Source organism: Salvelinus namaycush, unplaced genomic scaffold (assembly GCF_016432855.1).
Source record: "Salvelinus namaycush isolate Seneca unplaced genomic scaffold, SaNama_1.0 Scaffold607, whole genome shotgun sequence".
NCBI lineage: Eukaryota > Metazoa > Chordata > Actinopteri > Salmoniformes > Salmonidae > Salvelinus > Salvelinus namaycush.
In genome coordinates this window covers 136,864-149,879 of record NW_024061317.1, presented here as the reverse complement: position 1 = coordinate 149,879, position 13,016 = coordinate 136,864, and the positions used below count along the sequence as shown (strand labels likewise).

Sequence of the window (13,016 nt, the reverse complement as noted above, 5' to 3'; positions counted from 1 at the left end):
ATTATGATAATGCCATTTTAGTGTAGGAGCTGTTTGAAAAGGCCACCTGACATTTCAGTCTGTTTTGGTGGGATGGAGATTTTACATGCCTGGTGACATCACCTGGCGTTAAATGAGTTAATAGACCAATAAGAAAGAGAGTTTCAAACCTCTCTGCCAATAACAGCTAGTTTTCAGTTTTCCATTCCCTACTCAAATCCCTCCCAGACAGTCCCTGCAAAATTCTTGCTTTGTAAATCGCTCTTTGTTAAGAAGCTATGTTGTTGTTGATCATTTTAAATGAAAACAATCACAGTAAGGTACTTTTTATTTGTTACCCAGAAATGTGTGTGTATGTTTTCCACAGGTGCTGATGGCATAGTGGTGTGAGTAATGGCATGGCCCAGAGTCCCATGCCTCCTGCTGATCCTGCTGCTCCTACTACACACCTGCTTACCTCAACCAGGTGAGTCCTTCACACTGGACTGATCCCAGATCTTTTTCCTGGTAAAGTCATGTGACCAGGAAATTTTCCTTGTGACTATTTATAATCTCTATTTGACACACCCTCAGATCCACCATTCACTGATCAGCTCTGGGATTTCTTCAAATAATTCAAATGGACTAAACCGTAATGCTGATCTATATGTTTGATCTGATTGTATGTCTATGTTATTAGTTCATTCTTATTATTAAACACTGGACCGTTTCTTTTATACTGTTTTTCACACTGTGTATTCATGTACTGTATTCTTCACATATCTCATTTTAATATATCTACTACTGTACATTGCATTTTTGTTATACTGTTTATACATACTGTGTATTTATAGTGCATTTGGAAAGTATTCAGACCCATTGACTTTTTCCACATTTTCGTTAAGTTACAGCCTTATTTTAAAATGTATTCAATTCGTTTTTTCCATCATTAATCTACACACAATACCCCATAAAAATATCAGAACTGAAATATAACATTTACATAAATATTCAGACCCTTTACTCAGTACTTTGTTGAAGGACCTTTGAAAGTGATTAGAGCCTTGAGTTTTCTTGGGTATGACGCTACAAGCGTGGCACACCTGTATTTGGGGAGTTTCTCCCATTCTTCTCTGCAGATCCTCTCAAGCTCCGTCAGGTTGGATGGGGAGCGTCGCTGCACAGCTATTTTCAGGTCTCTCCAGAGATGTTCGATCGGGTTCAAGTCCGGGCTCTGGCTGGGCCACTCAAGGACATTCATAGACTTGTCTCGAAGCCACTCCTGCGTTGTCTTGGCTGTGTGCTTAGGGTCGTTGTCCTGTTGGAAGGTGAACCTTCGCACCAGTTTGAGGTTCCTAGTGCTCTGGAGCAGGTTTTCATCAAGGATCTTTCTGTACTTTGCTCCATTCATCTTTCCCACGATCCTGACTAGTCTCCCAGTCCCTGCCGCTGAAAAACATCTCGACAGCATGATGCTGCCACCACCATGCTTCACAGTAGGGATGGTGCCAGGTTTCCTCCAGACGCTTTGCATTCAGGCCAAAGAGTTGAAACTTAGTTTCATCAGACCAGAGAATCTTGTTTCTCATGGTCTGAGAGTTCTTTAGGTGCCTTTTGGCAAACTCCAAGCGAGCTGTCATGTGCCTTTTACTGAGGAGTGGCTTCTGTCTGGCCACTCTACCATAAAGGCCTGATTGGTGGAGTGCTGCAGAGATGGTTGTGCTTCTGGAGGTTTCTCCCATCTTCACAGAGGAACTCTGGAGCTCTGTCAGAGTGACCATCGGGTTTTTCACCTCCCTGACCAAGGCCCTTCTCCCCCGATTGCTCAGTTTGGCCGGGCTGCCAGCTCTAGGAAGTCTCTTGGTGGTTCCAAACTTCTTCCATTTAAGAATGATGGAGGCCACTGTGTTCTTGGGGACCTTCAATGCTGCAGAAATGTGTTGGTACCCTTCCCCAAATCTGTGCTTCGACACAATCGGAGCTCTAAGAACAATTCCTTGAACCTCATGGCTTGGTTTTTGCTCTGACATGCAATGTAACACAAGCATTTCGCTGCACCCGCTATAACATCTGCTAGACTTTATGCATCCCCATTTCCTTCATTTTATTCAACACAACCTTCCATAGAGATCATATCAGTATCATTCTTAATTAATGCGTAGGGGACCAAGAGGTAAATGGTTCCTAATCACCACCCTGTTAGTCATATCACATATGCTATGGACCTTGTGTTGTGTTCATAATAGAAGGCAACGGAAAACATTTTTAAATGGAAAACGCATATGAGTGTTTCTTATTGGAAAAGTCCAGGTAGTTCCACCCTGTTTCAGACGTTTTTCGTCTGTTTGGTGCCTAATGAACACAACCCTTAGTGTGTGGTTATGATTTTATGTTTCATACTGATACTAGAAGAGGAGAGGAACTCTGAGAGAGGAAGGGTGTCATCACCTCGCAAGATCTCTGTCTTGTTATCATTTCCTGTTTGGGCTTCATGTTCCTTGAAACGCTCTCAGTGTGTGCTTGTGGTTTCAACGTTGTGTGTGTGTGTGAGGGGGGGTCTAGGTCAAAGAGGATGGCAATGACAACAGAAGGAACGCTAAACTGGCACAGTTGCCTTAAAGGTGAATGTCATCTGGATTTTATTTCTCTCTTTCTCTCTCACTATCTGTTTACGTGAAACCGCTACGCACGTGCTCCAACTCAATCATCAAGTTTGCAGACGCACACAACAGTGGTAGGCCTGATTAGCAACAACAAGCGAGACAGCCTACAGGGAGAAGGTGAGAGCCCTGACGGAGTGGTGCCAGGAAAATAACCTCTCCTTCAACGTCAACAAAACGAAGGGACAGCGGAGAGAGAGCACGCCCCCATCCACATTGACAGGGCTGCAGTGGAGAGGGTCAAAAGCTCAAGTTCCCCAGCATGCAAATCATTTAGGGACCTGAAATGGTCAACAACGCCTCCTTCAACCTCAGGAGGGCTGAAGAAATTCAGCTTGGCCCCTAAGACCCTCACTAACTTCTGCAGATGCACCACCTAGAGTATTCTGTCGGCTGTATCACCGCCTGGTACGGCAACTGCACCACCCTCAACCGCAGGGCTCTCCAGAGGGTGGTGCCGTTAGCCCAACACATCATTGGGGACAAACTGCCTGGCCTCCAGGACATCTAGAGCACCGATGTCACAGGAAGGCTAAGAAGCTCATCGAGGACCTCAGTCACCCAAAACCATGGTCTGTTCATCTCTCTAACCATTTAGAAGGTGGAGACAGTACAGGCACATCAAAGCCTGGACCGAGAGACTGATAAACAGCTTCTCCAGGCCATCTCAGACTGTTAAACAGTCCATCACTAGCCGGCTACCACCCGGTACTCTTCCCTGCACCTTAGAAACTGCTGCCCTATGTACATAGAGTCATTGAACACTGGTCACCTTAATAATGTTATTATTATTTTTTTTAATTACCCCTTTTTCTCCCCAGTTGGTAGTTACAGTCTTTTCCCATTGCTGCAACTTCCGTACGGACTCGGGAGAGGCGAAGGTCGAGAGCCATGCGTCCTCTGAAACACAAACCTGCCAAGCCACACTGCTTCTTGACACACTGCTCTCTTAACCCGGAAGCCAGCCGCACCAATGTGTCAGAGGAAACACAGTACAACAGGCGACCGTGTCAGCGTGCATGCGCCCGGCCCACCACAGGATCGCTAGAGCGCGATGGGACAAGGGCATCCCGGCCGGCCAAACCCTCCCCTAACCCGGACCGGACGACGCTGGGCCAATTGTGCACCGCCTCATGGGTCTCCCGGTCTGCGGCCAGCTGCGACACAGCCCGGGATCGAACCTGGATCTGTAGTGACGCCTAGCACTGCAGTGCCTTAGACCGCTGCGACACTCGGGAGGCCACTGTAATAATATTTTACCCACTTTATATTTATATACTGTATTCTAGTCATGGCTCATCCTATATAACTATTCCTTTCAATTCTCTGCTGCCATCGACTGGAACGAATTGCAAAAATCACTGAATGGCATATATCTCCCTCACTAACTTTAAGCACCAGCTGTTAGAGCAGCTCACAGATCACTGCAGCTGTACATAGTAGAGGTCGACCGATTAATCGGAATGGCCGATTAATTGGGGCCGATTTCAAGTTTTCATAACAATCGGTAATCGGTATTTTTGGACACCGATTGTGGCAGTCAGGGTATATGCAGCAGTTTGGGCCGCCTAGCTCGTGCGAACTGTGTGAAGGACATTTATTCCTTACAAAGACCGTAATTAATTTGCCAGAATTGTACATAATTATGACATAACATTGAAGGTTGTGCAATGTAACAGCAATATTTAGACTTAGGGATGCCATGCGTTAGATAAAATACGGAACGGTTCTGTATTTCACTGAAAGAATAAACGTTTTGTCTTCGAAATTATAGTTTCCGGATTCGACCATATTAATGACCTAAGGCTCGTATTTCTGTGTGTTATTATGTTATAATTAAGTCTATGATTTGATATTTGATAGAGCAGTCTGACTGAGCGATGGTAGGCAGCAGCAGGCTCGTAAGCATTCATTCAAACAGCACTTTCGTGCGTTTGCCAGCAGCTCTTCGCTGCGCTTCAAGCATCACTCGCGCTGAGACTTGGAGTAGTTGTTCCCCTTGCTCTGTAAGGGCCGCGGCTTTTGTGGAGCGATGGGTAACGATGCTTCGAGGGTGGCTGTTGTTGATATGTTCCTGGATCGAGCCCAGGTAGTGGGCGAGAAGAGGGACGGAAGCTATACTGTTACACTGGCAATACTAAAGTGCCTATAAGAACATCCAATAGTCAAAGGTATATTGAAATACAAATGGTATAGAGAGAAATAGTCCTATCATTTCTAGAATAACTACAACCTAAAACTTCTTAACTGGAATATTGAAGACTCATGTTAAAAGGAACCACCAGCTTCATATGTTCTCATGTTCTGAGCAAGGAACTTAAACTTTAGCTTTCTTACATGGCACATATTGCACTTTTACTTTCTTCCCCAACACTTTGTTTTTGCATTATTTAAACCAAATTGAACATGTTTCATTATTTATTTGAGGCTAAATTGATTTGATTGATTTATTATATTAAGTTAAAATAAGTGTTCATTCAGTATGCTTCTAATTGTCATTATTACAAATAAATAAAAAACATTGGCCGATTAATCGGTATCGGCTTTTTTGGTCCTCCAATAATCGGTATCGGTATCGGCGTTGAAAAATGATAATCGGTCGACCTCTAGTACATAGCCCATCTGTAAATAGCCCATCCTACCTAACTACCTCATCCCCATACTGTTCTTTTTTTCTCTCCTTTGCACCCCAGTATCTCTACTTGCACATTAATCTTCTGCACATCTATCACTCCAGTGTTAATTGCTAAATTGTAATTATTTTCGCCACTATGGCCTATTTATTGCCTTATCTCCCTTATCTTACCTCATTTGCACACACTGTATATATACTTTATACTATATATACTGTATATATACTGTATATATACATTTTTCTCTATTGTGTTATTGACTGTATGTTTGTTTATTCCATGTGTAACTCTATGTTGTTATTTGTGTCGCACTGCTTTGCTTTATCTTGGCCAGGTCGCCAGTTGTAAATGAGAACTTGTTCTCAACTGGCCTACCTGGTTAAATAAAGGTGAAATAAAAAAATAAAACAATTACAAAACTACTGCTGTACAATCCTTTTCTATTTACATAGTGTCCATACTGTCTATACACACCATCATATATCATATATATATTATTTATATTCCAGACTCTGACATTGCTCGTTCTGATATGTCTTCATTTTTCATTATTTCTTTTAGCTTTTGGATTATGTGTGTATTATTATTGTATTGCTAGATATTGTTGCATTTTTGGAGATAGAAACTTAAGAATTTTGCTGCATCTGTGATAACATCTGCAAAACTGTGTACATAACAATAAACTTTGATTGGATTTGTCTCTTTTTGTCTGTCTCTTTTTGTCTATCAGTTGAAATTCACTTCTACCTCCCTCCTCATTGTCTCCCTCACTCTCTGCAGGCCCTCCATCTCCTCCCTCTGCTCCGCAGTGTCACATCCCCTATACGGAGGGACGACAGGCAGATATCCACTGTTTCTGGGATCCAGGACAGGACCCACAGATCCCCCACCTCCTACAGCCTGCATTGGAATTCTACGGAGGGGTAAATACATGTCTACTATAGCCTGTATACATCCCATCTTAATACAGTATATACAGGACATATATAATCATATTCACAAATGACCCAGACATAGGCTATCATAACTATCATATACTGTTCCTACACAGATGCAAGAATAGCTGTTAATTCGCTGTGTTTGGAAAACCCGCGGTGACTCGTGGTGTTTAGAATCCGATGGGTTAATGCTGCGTTTGTAACCAAGCGGGAAGTGGGAATTTACCACCATAACCTTAGATAGAGGACTCTATATGGATAAAACCCATTTGGCATGGATATTGTCATCAAAGGATTCACCATTTTAAAGTAGTCAACTGGGTGGGACTTCCTATGGGTGAAGGAAGGATCACATGATTCCATCCAGGTCATCAGGAGGATCAGCCAATGAATTATACTCGTGAGTAAACATTCCATAACTGTAGGTGGTAGTAAATCACCATCCTTGGCTTTATACCTGTTGAAACAAACCACACTCTAGATGGCAGTATGCACCCTTTCAGTTTGTTTGCCAACTCATAGAAGTAGTAGAAGAAGAAAATGGACTTATTCAAAATGGAGATGGCTCAATGGTTCTGCCCGTGCCAGGGCCGGGCTTATGTGTCTTTCCGTACCTCCTTGTCAGTCCACATAAAATATTGAAATAGTGATCATTTATTTGACAGAGAGGCCATCGACAGAAAGACGTGGTCAATCTCAGATAAAGCATTCAAGCGAGTGAAACAGACAAGTTTCCCTCTAGTAATTACCAGTTGGGGGATTTTTTTTCTTCCATTCATGTGTGGTAAACACAGAGAATGATAGAGATATCATCTTTATATATGTCCCATTATGGCATCTGTGAGCACTCGGGCAGTGCCATTGAGGCCATCTCCATTTTGAAGTAGTCAAAAAAAATGTTTTTTACTACTTCTATGAGTTGGCAAACAAACTGAAAGAGTGCAAACTGCGTTGTTTGTGTTGTTTGAAGAGGTATAAAGCCGAGGTGTGTGTCTCTTTGTTAACAATGGCTAGTGTGCATTCTCTAATATTAAGGAAGTCTGGAGTTTCTGCTCTCCTGAGTTAGAATACCTCATGATAAGCTACAGACCATACTATTTACTCAGAGAGTATTCATCTATATTTTACATAGCTATTTATTTACCACCGCAACCTGATGCTGGCACTAAGACCCAACAAGCTGTATGGCACTATTAACACACAAGAAAATGCTCCTCCAGAGGCCGCGCTCCTAGTGGCCAGTGATTATAATGCAGGGAAACTTAAATCTGTCTTAGGTCATTTCTACCAGCATGTCACCTGTGCAACTACAGACGACAAAACTCTAGATCACCTTTACTCCACACAAGTGTCTTCACTGACATGTTCAACCTCTCCCTGAGCCAGTCTGTAATACCTACTTGTTTCAAGCAGACCCACCATAGTCACTGTGCCCAAGAACATCAAGGTACTCATCATCCCAGACACCCTGGACCGACTCCAATTCGCATACCGCCCCAACGATCCACAGATGTCGCAATCTCTATTGCACTCCACACTGCCCTATCCACCTTTACAAGAGGAACACCTATGTGAGAATGCTGTTCATTGACTACAGCTCAGCGTTCAACACCATGGTGCCCTCCAAGCTCATCACTAAGCTAAGGACCCTGGCACTGAACACCTCCCTCTGCAACTGTATCCTGGACTTACTGACGGGCCGCTCCCAAGTGGGTAAGGGTAGGCAACAACATATCCGCCACAATGACCCTAAACACAGCCCCTCAGGGGTGCATGCTTAGTCCACTCCTGTACTCCCTGTTCACCCACAACTGTGTGGTCGTGCACGACTCCAACACCATCATTAAGTTTTCTGACGACACAACGGTGGTAGGCATGGTCAGCGACGATGACAGCCCATAGGGAGGAGATCAGAGACTGCCAGGGCAACAACCTCTCCCTCAAAAGTCAGCAAGACAAAGGAGCTGATCGTGGACTACAGGAAACGGAAGGCAAAGCACCCCCTCATTCACATCGACAGGGGCTGTAATGGAGTGGGCCGAGAGCTTCAAGTTCCTCGATGTCCCACATCACTAAGGATCTATCATGGTCCACACACACCAACACAGCTTCTACCCCCAAAGCCATAAGGACCTCTAAATAGTTAGTTTGATAGCTACCCGGACAATCTGCACTGACCATATTTGCACTAACTTCTTTGACTCATCACATATATGCTGCTGGTACTGTCTATTATCTATCCTGTTGCCTAGTCACTTTATTCCTAGTTATATGTACGTATAGTGCATTTGGAAAGTATTCAGACCCCTTGACTTTTTCCACATTTTGTTACGTTTTTCCTCATCAATCTACACACAATAGCCCATAATGACAAAGCGAAAACAGTTTTTTTTACTTTTAAACTTTTTTCAAAATTATTAAATGTAAAACAGAAATACCTTATTTACATAAGTATTCAGAATTGTTTCTATGAGACTTGAAATTGAGCTCAGGTGCATCCTCTTTCCATTGATCATCCTTGAGATGTTTCTACAACTTCATTGGAGTCCAACTGTCGTAAATTCAATTAATTGGACATGATTTGGAAAGGCACACACCTGTCTATATAAGGTCCCACAGTTGACAGTGCATGTCAGACCATAAACCAAGCCACGAGGTCGAAGGAATTGTCCGTAGAGCGTCGAGACAGGATTGTGTCGAGGCACAGATCTGGGGAAGGGTACCAACACATTTCTGCAGCATTGAAGGTCCCCAAGAACACAGTGGCCTCCCTCATTCTTAAATGGAAGAAGTTTGGAACCACCAAGACTCTTCCTAGAGCTGGCCGGCTGGCCAGAGCAATTGGGGGAGAAGGGCCTTGGTCAGGGAGGTGACCAAGAACCCGATGGTCCCTCTGACAGAGCTCCAGAGTTCCTCTGTGGAGATGGGAGAATCTTCTAGAAGGACAACCATCTCTGCAGCACTCCACCAATCAGGCCTTTATGTTAGAGGGCCCAGACAGAAGCCACTCCTCAGTAAAAGACACATGACAGCCTGCTTGGAGTTTGCCAAAAGGCACCTGAAGAGTCTCAGACCATGAGAAACAAGATTATCTGGTCTGATGAAACCAAGATTTAACTCTTTGGCCTGAATGCCAAGCGTCACATCTGGAGGAAACCTGGCACCATCCCTACGGTGAAGCATGGTGGTGCCAGCATCATGCTGTGGGGATGTTTTTCAGCGGCAGGGACTGGGAGACTAGTCAGGATCGAGGGAAAGATGAACAGAGCAAAGTACAGAAAGATCCTTGATGAAAACCTGCTCCAGAGCGACCAGGGCCTCAGACTCTGCCGAAGGTTCACCTTCCAACAGGACAACAACCCTAAGCAAACAGCCAAGACAATGCAAGAGTGGCCTCAGGACAAGTCTCTGAATGTCCTTGAGTGGCCCAGCCAGAGCCCGGACTTGAACCCGATTGAACATCTTTGGAGAGACCTGAAAATAGCTGTGCAGCGACTCTCCCCATCCAACCCGACAGAGCTTGAGAGGATCTGCAGAGAAGAATGGGAGAAACTCCCCAAATACATGTGTGCCAAGCTTTTAGCGTCATACCCAAGAAGACTCAAGGCTGTAATCGCTGCCAAAGGTGCTTCAACAAAGTATTGAGTGAAGGGTCTGAATACTTTTGTAAATGTATTATTTCAGTTTTTTATGTTTTAAAATAGGCAAAAAATTCAAATAAACAGTTTTTGCTTTTTCATTTTGGGGTATTGTGTGTAGATTGATGAGGGGGGAAAGGATTTAGTTAATTTTAGAATAAGGCTGTCACGTAACAAAATATGAAAAAGGTCACAGGGTCTGAATGCTTTCTGAAGCACTGTACCCCTGCACATCGACCCGGTACTGGTACCCCGTGTATATAGCCAAGTTGTCGTTACTCATTTTGTATTTATTATTACTTTTATTATCACGTGTTATTACTTTTCTAAGCCCTCATTGGCAATGTCCATGCCAAACACAGGTTTTATGCATCAAGAGTAATATATCTAACCCTATGGTTGTAAATTCCCACTTTCCACTTTTTTTATTTTTTATTTATTTAACCATTATTTAACCAGGAAGGGCTCATTGAGATTTAAAATCTCTTTTTCAAGAGCGTCCTGGCCAAGATAGGCAGCACCAAGTCATTACAAAAAATTACAGACAGACAACATGAAAAACTACAAGTAATCTAGTAAAAACCATTCATGAATTCACAAGAGTATAACAATATCAAAAACAGCAAATTAAAAACATTGACAGGTCAGGGAATCAGCCTCAAATCCTTCATCAGTGATTTAAAAACACCAATCGGGACAAGTTCTTCCAGTTTAAAATTATTTTGTAAGGTGTTCCAAGACGATGGCACAGAGTACATAAAAGACCTTTTACCAAATTCAGTTCGGACATTTGGAACAGTTAGCAGGATAAAGTCCAGTGAACGAAGAGAGTACCCACCACATTTCTGAACAATAAAAATGCCCAAATAAAAAGGTAGTAAACCCAAAATGGCTTTGTAAATAAAAGTATACCAGTGACTGAGCCTACGAGTGACTAGAGAAGGCCAGCCAACCCTGGTATACAAAGTGCAGTGGTGCGTAAGGGTTTTGCAGTTTAAAATAAATCTCAAAGTGCCATGGTAAAGAGTGTCAATTGATCTCAAACACTGAGCGGAAGCATTCATATATAAAATATCCCCATAGTCTAGTAAAGGCATAAATGTAGCTGATACTAGCCTCCTTCTGGCTTCAAAAGAAAACAGGCCTTATTCCTAAAATAAAATCCCAATTTCAGCTTCAATTTTTTTGTAAGTTGTTGAATATGCAATTTAAAAGAGAGGCCGTCATCAATTAGAATTCCAAGATATTTGTATGAGGTTACAACCTCAATCTCCTTGCCCTGACAGGTAGTAACAGGTGAAAGGTTCAGAGGTCTATTTCTTGCATTAGAAAACACCATTAGTTTAGTTTTGTCAGTATTGAGGATAAGCTTCAATTGACACAAGGTATGTTGAACAGTATAAAAAGCAGTTTGCAAGTTCTGGAAAGCTTTTGTAAGAGATGAGGCACAACAGTAAATAACAGTATCATCAGCATAAAAATGAAGTTGTGCATTTTGGACATTTCTGTCTAAATCATTTATATAAATAGTGAATAAGAGAGGACCAAGTACAGAGCCCTGGGGCACACCATTCAGGACAGACAATTTAACAGACATAAGCCCATCAAATTGAGTGCACTGAGTTCTATCAGACAGATAGTTAGCAAACCATGCAACTGCATGCTCCGAAAGACCTACACTCAACAATCTCTGCCTCAGTATAGCATGATCAACTGTATCAAAAGCCTTAGAGAGATCAATAAAAAGTGAGACACAGTGCTGTTTTTTGTCAAGGGCTTCAGTGATATCATTTAAAACCTTCATGGCTGCTGTAATTGTGCTATGCTTCTTCCTGAAGCCCGATTGGTACATTGATAAAATAGAGTTAGTAAATAAAAACTCTTTTAGCTGTTCACTTACAAGGGTTTCAAGTATTTTCACCAGGGGTGACAGCTTTGAGATTGGCCTATAATTATTTAAAAGAGTTGGATCTCCCCCTTTTAAAAGTGGTAGGACAAATGCTGATTTCCAGATCTTTGGAATTTCATTACATTCCAGGGTTAGATTGAACAGATATGTAAGTGGTTCAGCTATGAAATCAGCTGCCAGATTTAAAAAGCAGGGATCCAAAACATCAGGACCTGCAGGCTTTCTTTGATCTAAGGATTTCAGGGCTTTATGTACCACCTGCACTGAGAATGGCAGAAAGCTAAAAGTTTGACCAGCTCTCACTGGTTCATCCACACAGGGTTGTACAGAGACAGAGGACACTGGTTCATCCACACAGGGTTGTACAGAGACAGAGGGCACTGAATCAAACAGCCTACCAGATGATACAAAGTGCTCATCAGAGCCGGACTCTTATGCTGCGTTCATGACCAAGTGGGAAGTGGGAATTTGGCTTTATTTTCCGCGGTGGTGGGGTAATGCACATTCACAATGCTAAGCTGCAGCTCGGGCTGGCATAATTATTATATAACCGTGTAATCGACGGTTATGGAGGAAAACTGTCATGAAAATAAAATAACTGTCATAACCATGTTGTGGAACAAACAACTGACTGAAGATGGGACGGCTGGGCATTCTTGTGTTTGAGTCCGTTTCCGCGGTAACATGGACTCTTAACAACATCATGAAACTTCGTTGCTCTTTGCTGAAACAAGCAAGGTGTTGTAGCAAACAAGTCTTCGGTTGCCTAGGCAACACCTCTCTCCCTGCAGCAGCAGCACACACAGAAATACTGTAGAATGAATAAAACAGGCTTGGAACCACTAACCCTGGCAATTTGACTGGGAAACTCATGGGTACTCTCGCAATGGCTGCCTTCTATTGTGATGCAATAATTTCCATGGTAATGTAAAATTTAAATTCTAATGATTTTAACTGATGTGGCTCATACATTGAGTTTAATCAACAAATCACAGCACATACTGATGGGTACGCGTCCTGCTTTTACTTCCTGCTTTGCTCCTAGGTTAAAGATGGGAAGGTTAACATCACAATAATGCGAAAGTTGTACCGCTCTGAATCAACCATGGGACCAACTCAAGCAGTGTAGCTTCGGTGCCTAGGCAGAAGGCAACCGGTCTGAAGCATATCATAAGGCTGGTGAAAATAAATAAGCACTTTATGCTAATGCAAGAAAAAATACTACAACCATCTAGCCAACATATAGGTTGAAGATTTCAAGGTTAAGACAACAGTTGTCA

General features: G+C 42.7%; 1 pseudogene; it reads left to right on the top strand.

Moving 5' to 3' along the window:
• The first annotated feature begins 344 nt into the window (after nucleotides 1–344).
• The window catches only part of LOC120042048, a 31,640-nt pseudogene continuing 18,968 nt past the window's right edge, over nucleotides 345–13,016 (top strand).